We start from the raw sequence: 11,658 nt of genomic DNA on the forward strand, positions 1-11,658 counted from the left end.
AGCCTGACATAAACGTAGGGTTGAGAGGAGTCCAAATCTGTATTTAGTCTCTTGAGGGAACTTGAAAGAGGAAACAGTTTTTAGACACAGCACAACATCTACAAAAGGTTCTACTTCTTCATCTTTCTCTACCCTGGCACCCATGCCTTCCATCAGAGCTTTCCACGGTCCCTACATCTGACGCCCGGCCCACGAGGCCCCTCTCCCTCCTCCTCTTCTTCCTCTCCGTGGGTCTCTTCACTCTCTCTATCCATTGTGCCTTTTTGGATTCCATCATTTTCTTCTTTTATTTTCTTAGCACCTGGCTTCTATACAAAGCATCCCTGAAGAACCAGGAGTCTATCGGTAAGAAAGTGGGAGGTGGCCGGAGGTGGAAATGTTAAAAGGTTTATATGTGCAATTTTGTGCTCTTCCTTTGTTGGATCTTTGTGAGACTTTGAGGCGGGAAAGTTTTTGTATTTCCCGAAGGGGCTTTGTCTCGGCCCTAATCCCATTGCCTTTTTTCCTCCTTCAATTGATCAGGATTCCTGTCCAGGACTTCTGAAGACACTCTCTGGGGGTTTCCAACATTTCCCCTTGCAGACCAGGGAGCAAAGATACTGGCCTAGAGGTTTAAGCCCCGGTCCTCCAGGATCCCTGTGTCTAGCAAGATGAGGGGAAGTTGCTCTTCTCTCCAGGGCCTTCTGGCCACTAAAGGACCCATGCTGTCACAACCAGAAGCAGACAAGGTGACAGTTCCAACCTCTGAAAGTCTGAGGTGGCTGGAGGTGTCACCCGGTACCACCGTCCTGGGGCCTGCATCAACCAACCATTCATTCCCACAAAAACCACAACAAAGACTCTTATCCACAGCTACCTGCTCCCTCTACCTCCAGATCGACCCTGGTGCTTCCACTGGGGACCCCCTACCCATGGTGTGTCCTGCCCCTTCCTCTTAGGAACTGTGAGTAGTAAACTATCTTTTCAAAGGCCATTGTCAACTAATCTGTTGGCTTTAGTATACCTCAAATTTTCTATTAATACACTGTTTTTTGGTTGGTTGGTTGGTTGGTTGGTTGGTTGGTTTTTAACAGCTAGGAAACATCTTATCACATTACATGTCAGGGGTTCAACGTCAAGAGCATGAGGCTTACCTTCTTCATTTCAGGATTTCCATATGCACCCTGGTGCCTAGCTCTGATCTCTTGGATTTGCTCCAGGAAGGTAGCCATGGTTTCTCCCTCCCTTCCTTCCTTCCTTTCTCCCTTCCTTCCTTCCTTTCCTTCCTCAGCCCTGATTAACTTTAACAAATGTGAGAACTTAGCCCATTCGGCTTATGATGAAATCCAAGACTGATTAGCCATTCTTAGTGTTCAGTTCTCCTCGACTAACCTGACCCAGTCACTTCTGATTTTCCAAGCTAGGCTCTTGCATCTTCCCGGTGGAACACTCTAGCAGCCTGTCCAGTCTGAATACAAACACAAAGCAGCCTTTCCTTTTTATTTTATCCAACTTCCTTTGCCATTCTAGAAAAATTTCTTAACTTTTTATAAAATTATTAGTCTTTTGAGATTAGATTAAAAGTCAACTTCTAGCTGCTAATTTCATAAAGGCATCTTTCAGATTGGTGACCATACTCTGTGAGTATACTCTGTGTTTCTATCATCAGTGCATTTTCCTGGACCTCTCCTTATTATAGCACTGAAAGTCCAGCACCCTAGGCTTGGGGAAACCAGGTTGGTTGGCCATCTGACTTTTACACATCCTCAACTTCATGAACTTATCTAATGCTAAAAGCAGACTTTCCAAACCATATATTTGCCTTAAAATTGTGATTCCAACTCTGGTGAAGTCTCCACGTATGCCTTTGTCCTTCTGGTGGTTGTCCCAATCTGTAATGGTTTGTATCTGACCCACTTGTGTCTGGGGTGCTATAAATCCAATAATATGGCAGTGAAGACACATTCTTGGATTGGGCCTACAGTGATTATTTTAATCCCAGATATAGCTGAGTACCATATCTTAGATCCAACATCTCATATGGTAAGCCTTAAAAAATGTAATTCATATAAACCTAGACATTCACATGACCCATTCTCAGTAAAGCTGTCATATTAAAAAAGCAATTCCAGTTTTATTTGCATTCTAAACACTAACATATTGCTCATTTTATCCTTGTTATAATGCATCAAATAGCACAAAGTGGAAAGAGTTATGGGTACCATGGAGTTCTGCTAAGTAGTTCTGTGCCCTGGTGAAGGCAGTAAAGAGGGTATCCACCTCTGTCCCCTTCCCACTTGAGGTATCTTTTAGAGTCAGAAGACTCCTTAAAAATCAGTCAGCATTGCTCTACCTCAATAGTTTTCTACAAATATATATGTTTAATAAATTCTGGATGATTAAATGGCCTTGTTAAGCTCAATCTCTCAGAGTCTCATAGTCTATTAACATACTTTATTTTCCATTAAAGTTATGAGCAACTGTATCCTAAGATTGGTAGAGAATATAGAGGATAGGCTAAAATTTTGGTGACAGACAGATCTTGATGATTTTGTAGAAACGTTTCCATATGATCACTCTTTCATGGCTACCTGGGTTCAACATTTAAAGACGGGCTCTATTCTTGACACTGTGTTTCCAAGAGTGCATTCTGTGCCATCCATCATGGACTCCTACTTCACCTTGTGATTTGTTTTTACATTAGGGTTCAATATGGATGGTGATGCAAGGAAGAGTGTGGCAGCCTAAGGAAGAGGGTGGGTAGGTGTGGCTGAGTAGTGTGTACCTTAAGGGAGGAAACCAATGCTTAAAGGAAGGTAAGTATTGGCCTGAAGGGGACAATAAGAAGGGACAGAATGTTGGTAATCCCTCTGAGCTCATGGAACTGGGAAGTAAGTACGGAAGAATTAGCAGAACTTGCTCCAGAGAGCTGCAAGGAGAGCAGTTCCCTCAAGGAGAGCAAGGAGATGGAGCACCCTTCAGGGAAGAAGTTGAGAAGGAAGCTGAGGACAAAGAGGGTTTCAATTACAGGGTGAGGAAGATATGAGTGGGCTCACTGCAGAGGAAGCTTCGAAGAAGAGCCAGCTTTGGAAGGAAGAGCAGTGAGGTGATGAAAATCTCGTGGACATCACCCCTGTGAGACAGGCCTGGTGTTTGTCAGGACTATGAGACCTTCACCACCACCTCTGGCCCCGAGGACTCTTGTGTTCCTGAAGTGAGAACCTGCATCCTCCTCTGCACAGACAACATGAAACCCCTGCCCCTATGACCCACGATGAGAATCTGAAGATAGGCTCTTCTTTCAGGCCCGAGGGCATTGGCTAGTAGGAAGCTTGCCCTCGGAAGACCCAATCCACAGGAGGCAAACTTTTCCACCTAAGCTAGCTAATGTACACTTCATGCTGTAACTGAGAGTCCCTTGCATCCTGCTACCCCCACAGAACTATCTCCTGTCAAAAGAACACAGCCGCTGAGATAAACAGTTTCGGAATTTGTAGGGCCTAATACTTAATAGCTGTAGAACCTTCAACAGGTAAGGTATTGGCTGTTGTAACTCTGTTTCCTCATTTTTAACATAATGACTCATTAGATAATAATGACTCATTAGAGTTATACATGGCCCCTTTGATTGAGCACCTAATTTGGATCTCTTTTTCAATAGAAAAGGTTTTGGTTTTGTATTTTTTTTAAGATTTTTTTTTTAATTAAAGAGAGAGGGAGAGAGCACAAGCAGGTAGAGGGAGAAGCAGGCTCTCACTGAGCAAGGAGTCTGATGTAGGGCTCAATCCCAGGATCCTGGGATCATGACCTTAGCTGAAGGCAGACGCTTAACCAACTGAGCCATCCAGGCATCTCTCAAAAGAAAAGCTTGGGTAGACCATAAGAGACTCTTAACCTCACCAAACAGAGGGTTGCTGGGGGGAGAGGAGTAGGGAGAGGGTGGTTGGGTTTTGGACAATGGGGAGGGTATGTGCTATGGTGAGTGCTATGAAGTTTGTAAGCCTATACCCCTGGGGCTAATAATAATTATTATATGTTAATTTAATTTTATTTTTTTAAATATTTTATTTATTTGACAGAGAGAAATCACAACTAGGCAGAGAGGCAGGCAGAGAGAGAGGAGGAAGCAGGCTCCCCGTGGAGCAGAGAGCCCAATGCAGGGCTTGATCCCAGGACCCTGAGAACATGACCTGAGCTAAAGGCAGAGGCTTTAACCCACTGAGCCACCCAGGCGCCCCTATATGTTAATTTTTTAAAAAAAGTTTGGGTAGAAAAGTTTGAGATCTCTTTTCCAAAAGAAAAGTTTGAATGTAAGAAGGTGGTGAAGTAGGAAACATCCAGAGTCCCTCTCCCCTTGTAGACAACAATTGGACTGGCAGAATCTCTCTGATATAACCATTTTATACCCAGGGAGTCTATTGAAGGCTTGCAACACCTAGAAGATGGCTTAAATGGTAAGTTGTAGTTAATTTTGGTCAACTTCCACTCTTAACACAGTAGTCTCCCCCACCCATTAGGCCCCTGGTAGGCAACCATGAATATGTTCCCAAAGAAGTTTGCACACAGCTTGCAAGAGCTAGAATGGGTGAGAAGGACCCTGTCCTCTAAATAACAGGGATTGAGCTCTGATCACTGATTGCTGCTTCTGATCGCAGAGGTGCAGACACAGAGATGGGCAACGCTGTTGTAGTCTTCAGTGCCATTTTTTTAAGACTTTTTTTTTCAAAGATTTTATTTATTTATTTGAGAGAGAGACAGTGAGAGAGAGCATGAGCGAGGAGAAGGTCAGAGGGAGAAGCAGACTCCCCGTGGAGCTGGGAGCCCAATGCGGGACTCGATCCAGGGACTCCGGGATCATGACCTGAGCCGAAGGCAGTCATCCAACTGAGCCACCCAGGCGTCCCTTCAGTGCCATTTTTATAAACCCTGACTTCTCCAGCCAAAGTGCTTTCAGGGGGATTTAAACAGCTGGCCCCTGTTTTGGGAAATTTTTTTCCCTATGTGTTCCCCTTTTTTTCCTTTTGGATGTTAGACATTTAAGGACTAGGACATTCAAAAACAACCACATAGACATTTAAAAATAGGAATACATATACGTTTACACACATGAATTTAAAAAGTCACAACATGTATCCAGGGAAAGGTACAAGCTCAGAAAAGGAATGAGAAGACCTTAGGTTTACATCTCAGGCTGATCTCTATAAAAACAAAACCAAAAACCAGCAAGGGGAGAATCTGAGTTCCACACTTAACACATGATAAGACTCAAATGTCCAGTGTTCAACAAAAAGAATCACAAGGCATATAAAAAAAAAATATGACACATTCAAAGGAAAAAAAAGTAGAGAACAGACACAATCCCTGAGAAAGAATAGATGGCTGATTTATTAGATAAAGACCTTAAAACAACTGTCTTGTAGATGGTCAAAGAGCTAAATGGAGATTTGGATAGAGTCAAGAAAAATGATGTATGAACAAGATGTACATGTCAATAAAAAGATAGAAAACGTAAAAGGTTCACAAGCTGAAAACTACAAAAACTGAAATGAAAAATTCATGAAAGAGAATCAGAACAGCTTTGAGTAGGTGGAAGAAGTGGTGGACTTGAAGACAAGATCATCAACATTCTCAAGTCCAAGGAACAAAAGAAAAAAGGGTTAAAGGAAAGTCAACTGAGACTGTAGGACATGTAAGATGCAATCAAGTGGACCAGCATACATGTTGTAGGAGTCTCAGAAGGAGGAGAGAGAGAAGAGAGCAAAGAGATTATTTGAAGAGGCAATGGTTGAAAACTTCCTAAATTCGATTAAAGACATGGAGATAAGCATTCAAGAACCTCAGTGAATCGAAATAGAATAAATCCAAGAGACCCACAACAAGAGACATTATATTCAAACTATCAAAAGACAGAATCCTGAGACCTTGCTTCAGCAGCACATATACTAAAATAGGAACAATGTGGAGAGGATTAACATGGTCCATGTGGGGGTGCCTGGGTGGCTCAGTGGGTTAAAGCCTCTGCTTTCGGCCCAGGTCATGATCCCAGGGTTCTGGGATTGAGCCCCGCATCGGGCTCTCTGCTCCGTGGAGAGCCTGCTTCCTCCTCTCTCTCTGACTGTCTCCCTGCCTACTTGTGATTTCTGTCTGTCAAATAAATAAATAAAATCTTTAAAAAAAAAAAAAGGTCCATGTGCAAGGATGAGAGAATCTTGAAAGTAGCAAGAAAGAAGTGACTCACCCCATACTAGATATCAATAGTTGCAGAAAAAATGCTGATGGAGAACACAGCTTCCCCATCATCCTATGAGTGATTGGACAGCTATCCACAAACAAAAACAGCTCTGGGAGACCTCTAGAATCCACTTAGAAAGTTTAGCATTGGGATGCCTGGGTGGCTCAGTAGGTTAAGTGTCTGCCTTTGGCTCAGGTCATGAACCTGGGGTTCTGGGATCGAGTCCTACACGGGGCACTTTGTGCAGTGGTCCCTTTGCCTCTCTCCCTGCTTGTGCTCTTTCTCTGTCTGACAAATAAATAAAATCTTGAAAGAAACAAAGAAAGAAAGTTAGTTTAGCAACACTGCACAACAAAAATAATGGAGAATAATCAAGAACTGCACTTGCTTGTATCATCCCATCCCCCAAACTGGCATTGTGCAGCATCAGGAAGGAACTTGCCAGCTGGAAAGAGCGCCTCTCACCAGGAAGGAAGAGCAGGGTGAGCAACAAGTTTTTCCAGGCTCTTGGGGCACTGCACGAGTGATCTGCTTCAGTACCACCCCAACCAGACTAGCAAACCTGAAACACACAGAGCTAGCTAGGAACAAGGAAGAAAGGCAATGACTTGATTAGCAGACATGCAGTGAGAGCAAATGCAGTTTAGAGAGATTTGCTCTGCAGACAAACTCAGCAAACTTTGCTACTGACAAAGCCCATGACCCGCACAGCTGCCACAGATCCCCTGCAGATTTTGCCAGCTTCTACCCCACAGGTAAACACGTTTGTTCAGTGACGCTAGCTGATTAATTCCCTCCTCATTCCCTCCCACCCTGCCCCTGCCAGAGACATCCATCTGACAGCCATCCAAGGTCTCTGTGGCTGCAGTTGTGCAAGTGTAAGATACCAGTCTCTTGAAACCAGAGTTCTGGAGCTACGCCTGCAACTTACTTAGGCTTCTGCAGCTGCAAGAGCACAAGACTTTAGCCTAGAACCCCTCCCTGCTGACCTTCTCCCACTCCCTGCTGTGCCCATGCTCTGGGCTAGCCTCTCCAGGGGTGCCTCTACACATCAACAGGCTGATACCTACCACTGGCCTCTGCAACAGTGTGTGTACCCTGGGGGTGGGAATAGGGGGAGGAGAGTGTGAAGGCACAAGTGAGCATGCCAACAGCCAGAGGGCCCCCACATTCTCAAGTCCAAGGAACAAAAGAAAAAAAGGTTAAAGAAAAGTCAGTTGAGACTGTAGGACATGTAAGGTGCAATCAAGTGGACCAGCATACATGTTGTAGGGCCTGTGAGCCCTATCCAATTGCTTGTGGATCTGAACCAGGCCCTGCCTTCTTCACTGGCCAGCAAGCAGCACTGTGCCCAGCAGTTAGCCCCTTCTGTTGTGTTACCTGCATGTCCCTTTCATGGTTACTGCCACTGACCTCCACTGCAGTGTGCCTGCCTTGGGGGAGGATATGCAGCCACAGGAAAGCATGCTGATAATCAGGCCCAGTTTCTGGTGAGTTCATAGTTGGACCCAGCCCTTGGTATCTGCCTTGGCCCCATCACTATGTGTGTGTCTGTAACACCCTTACCACTAGCCAGGGACCTGCAGCTGAGCCCACAGCTGAGTATGTGCACACTTACGGTTCTGGCCCACCACCGCTGCCTGCTGAGGTTCCTGGTACGTAAAAGTGCTTCTGAGGACTCCAAAAGCTCTTGCAGCCCTGCAGACCCTCTGAAATTCTCACCAAGGACTATATAGTTGTTAACATTGTGGACCCCAGTGACCTGAGCCAAAGAAACATCATGCCCCCTCAGACCCAGTGTTGCCATGTATCCCCAAACTTGGCACAATGCACCATTAGACCCAGGGTCACAGCAGAGTCCAGCATGCCCCCATCCACAGGTCAAAGCTTCCCTTACTGAAATCAGTCTATAAAGTCTAGAAGAGGTGACTACTTCAGACACCTACACAAGGCTACAGGGGTCATGAAGAGTCAAGGAACATGTCTTCACCAACGGAATACAGTAAACTTCCAGTAATTTTCACCAAAGAAGTGGGGATGTAGGAATTGCTGAACAAAGAATTCAAAAAAATCTCTTAATGCTCAGAGAACTACAAGAAAACATAGAGAAATTATTTAACAACATCAAGAAAACAAAACATGAACAAACTAAGAAGTTCAACAAAGAGAGAGAAAACATTAAAAAGAACCAAATGTTGCAGCTGGAGAATGCAATGACTGTACAGACCCCAACACAAGAACAGCTGTCTATGACAAGCCCACAGCTGACAGCATCCTCAGTGGGGAAAGTCTGAGAGCTTTTCCTCTAAGACAAAAAATGAGACAAGGATGCTCACTCTCACCACTCTTATTCAACATGGTACTAGAAGTCCTAGCCAGAGCAATCAGGCAAGAAAAAGAAAGAAAAGCCATCCAAACAGGAAAGAAAGAAGTAAAACTATCTTTGTTTGTAGATGATATGTTATTATATAGAGAAGATCCCAAAGACACCACAAAAAAAAAAAAAACTGCTAAAAATGAATCAACAAATTCAGTAAAGTTTCAATATAAAAAAATCAACATACTAAAAACAGTTGCATTTCTTATATGCAACTGATGAATCACTGAACCTCCAACTTTGAAACTAAAAATACACTATATGTTAATTAAGTGAATTTAAATAAAATAAAAATTTAAAAGATAAAGTGAGATTATACAAAACTGTAGCTTATGACAAAAAAATAAAAACAGTTGCAATTCTATACACTAACAACAAACCCTGGAAAAGAAATAAAACCACCCCATTCAGAATAACATCAAAAACAATAGAACATTTAGGAAAAAAAATTAACTGAGGAGGTAGAAGATCTATACCCTGAAAGGTACAAGACTTTGATGAAAGAAACTGAAGAGGACACAAGTAGAATGATATACAATATTTGTGTATTAGAAGGGTTAATATTGCCTGAATGTCCATTTTACCAATGGCCGTCTATAGATTCAGTACAACCCCTATCAAAATTCCAACAGCATTTTCCATGGAAATAGAAAAAACAATACTATAAGTTGTGTGGATCCACAACAGAACCCACATCTCCAAAACAATCTTAAGAAATTAAAAGGCAACATATGGAATGGGAGAAAATATTTGCAAATCATATATCTGATAAGGGGTTAATATCCAACTTCTATGAAGAATTCCTATAATTCAATAGCAAAAACAAACAACCTGATTTTAAAATGGGCAGAGAAACTAAAAAGACATTTTTCCAAAGAAGACATATAAATAGCCAAGAGGTATAAGAAAAGGTTCTCATCATCACCAACCATCATGAAAATGCAACCACAAATCTCAACGAGATACCACCTCACAGCTGTTAGGATGGCTCCCATCAAAAAGATAAGAAATAACAAGTGTTGGTGAGGAAGTGGAGAAAAGGGAATCTGTGTGCTGTTGGTGGGAATATAAATTGGTGCAGCCACTGTGGAAGACAGTGGAGGTATCTTTAAAAAAAATTAAAATGGAACTACCATATAATCCAGCAATTCCACTTCTGGATATAAATCCAACAGAAATGAAAACAGGATCTCAAAGAGATATTTGCACCCTCATGTTCATAGCAGCATTATTCACAAAAGCCAAGATATAGAAATAATCTACAGGGCCATCAACAGATTCATGGATTAAAAAAATACGGTATATATGAGAAAGAAGAAAATATTGCCATTTTGATGACTTGGATGAACCTTGAGGACATGAAAGAAGTCAGACAGAGAAAGACAAATACTGTATATGAAATCTAAAAAAGTCAAAACTCACATAAGCAGAGATTAGAGTGTTGGCTACCAGGGGCTGGATAAACCCTTTCCTCCACCCCAGTTCACCACAGTTCCACAGAGCACAGAACTAAGAAAATAGGAATGGCTGGCTATGGAGTAAAGTCTCTGACTTTGGCCTTGGATCCACTAATGCAGAGGAGGGGCTTGAGGGGAGAGAGAGAGAGAGGGAGAGGGAGAGAGAGAGAGGAAGAGAGAGGAGGGAAGGGAGAGGGACTGCGGTAGGGAGGGACAAGAGAGATAGAGAGAAGAGGGAAGTCACTCACCAGGAAATAAGTAGCAACACACTTGCCAGAAACAGAAGAAACAGATTTTTCTAGGATACCATGGGTAAGGACTCTGTTCTTAAATGTGGAGCAATCATCTCTGGGGGCTTACTGCAAATAATAGTAAGTACTCTGACACAATAAAGCAACATTCATTTAACAACTGGACATTGAGGGGCACCTGGGTGGCTCAGATGGTCAAGTGTCTGCCTTGGCTCAGGTCATGATGTCCAGGTCTTGGGATTGAGCCCCATGTTGGGTTCCCGGCTCAGTGGGGAGTCTGCTTCTCCCTCTCCTTCTTCCTCTCCTCCTGCTCATGTTCTCTTCCTTTCTCTCTCTGTATCTCTCTGTCTCAGATGAATAAATAAAATATTTTTAAATTAAATAAATAAATTTTAAAAATTGGACATTGAAACCAGAATCTCTGGGCAATTACTTATAAAAATTTTAGTATTGTTTCCAAGTTCACTGCACAGAAAATTGCATATAGTTCCTGTTCTGTTTGAAAGAATTTCAGCCATTTTCAATGAATCCTTTGTTGTTTTCATGAAGTCCCAAGGTAAGGACCTTATGTATCCAGTGGGCGTGTTTTGCCTATTACAGCAAAAAAAATTCTAGAACTCAATGTGGGCAAGAATAGATAAGCAGTCCCACTCCCAAAATGTGTCTTAACCAGAGCTGATATGGGCTGGTTAACCTACCTCAAATTCTGTTAACAGTACCTGTGCTTTCATTGACTTGCCATTAGCCGAAAATCATTTAAATGGCTACTTATATGACATACACTGTGTTTTCTAGTCTAGTTAGCCTCTTACCTTCACCCAAGAACTAATGTGGGGATGGCTCAATTCTCACAATGGTTACCTGGTCATGACTGGAATCCTCATCTGAGTGTCTCTACAGGGGTGGAGGGAGGAGGTGGGAACTCAAGGAAAGAAGTTAATCATCGTTACATAAGTGCCTTATCCCAGGCACTATGCTTCCATATATGATTAATTGCCTTCATTCTGAGAGGTTGGTGCTACTGTGTCCATTTTCCAGATGGGGAAATTGAGGATTGAAGAATTGATTAATTTGCTCTAGATCCCAGAGTAAAGACATGGGAAAGCCAAAATTCCAACTGAGTTCTGCCCTATGCCAATGCTTCTGGTCTTTTCACAGGCTTATGCCATCACCCAGTCTTGAGCTTACTCTCAGCGTCAAGTCATTCAGAGTATTTCTAAACATACTTCTGATAACAGTGTTATTATAAGGCATGCCAAGGTGACGGAGGAATGATGCCTGGTTATAAGAGATGTAGAGATAGAAAGAAGCGTAGGCAGGAGACAAAGAACTGACTCGCTTTTACCATGACGAAATCAGGGT

Source organism: Meles meles, chromosome 5 (assembly GCF_922984935.1).
Source record: "Meles meles chromosome 5, mMelMel3.1 paternal haplotype, whole genome shotgun sequence".
NCBI lineage: Eukaryota > Metazoa > Chordata > Mammalia > Carnivora > Mustelidae > Meles > Meles meles.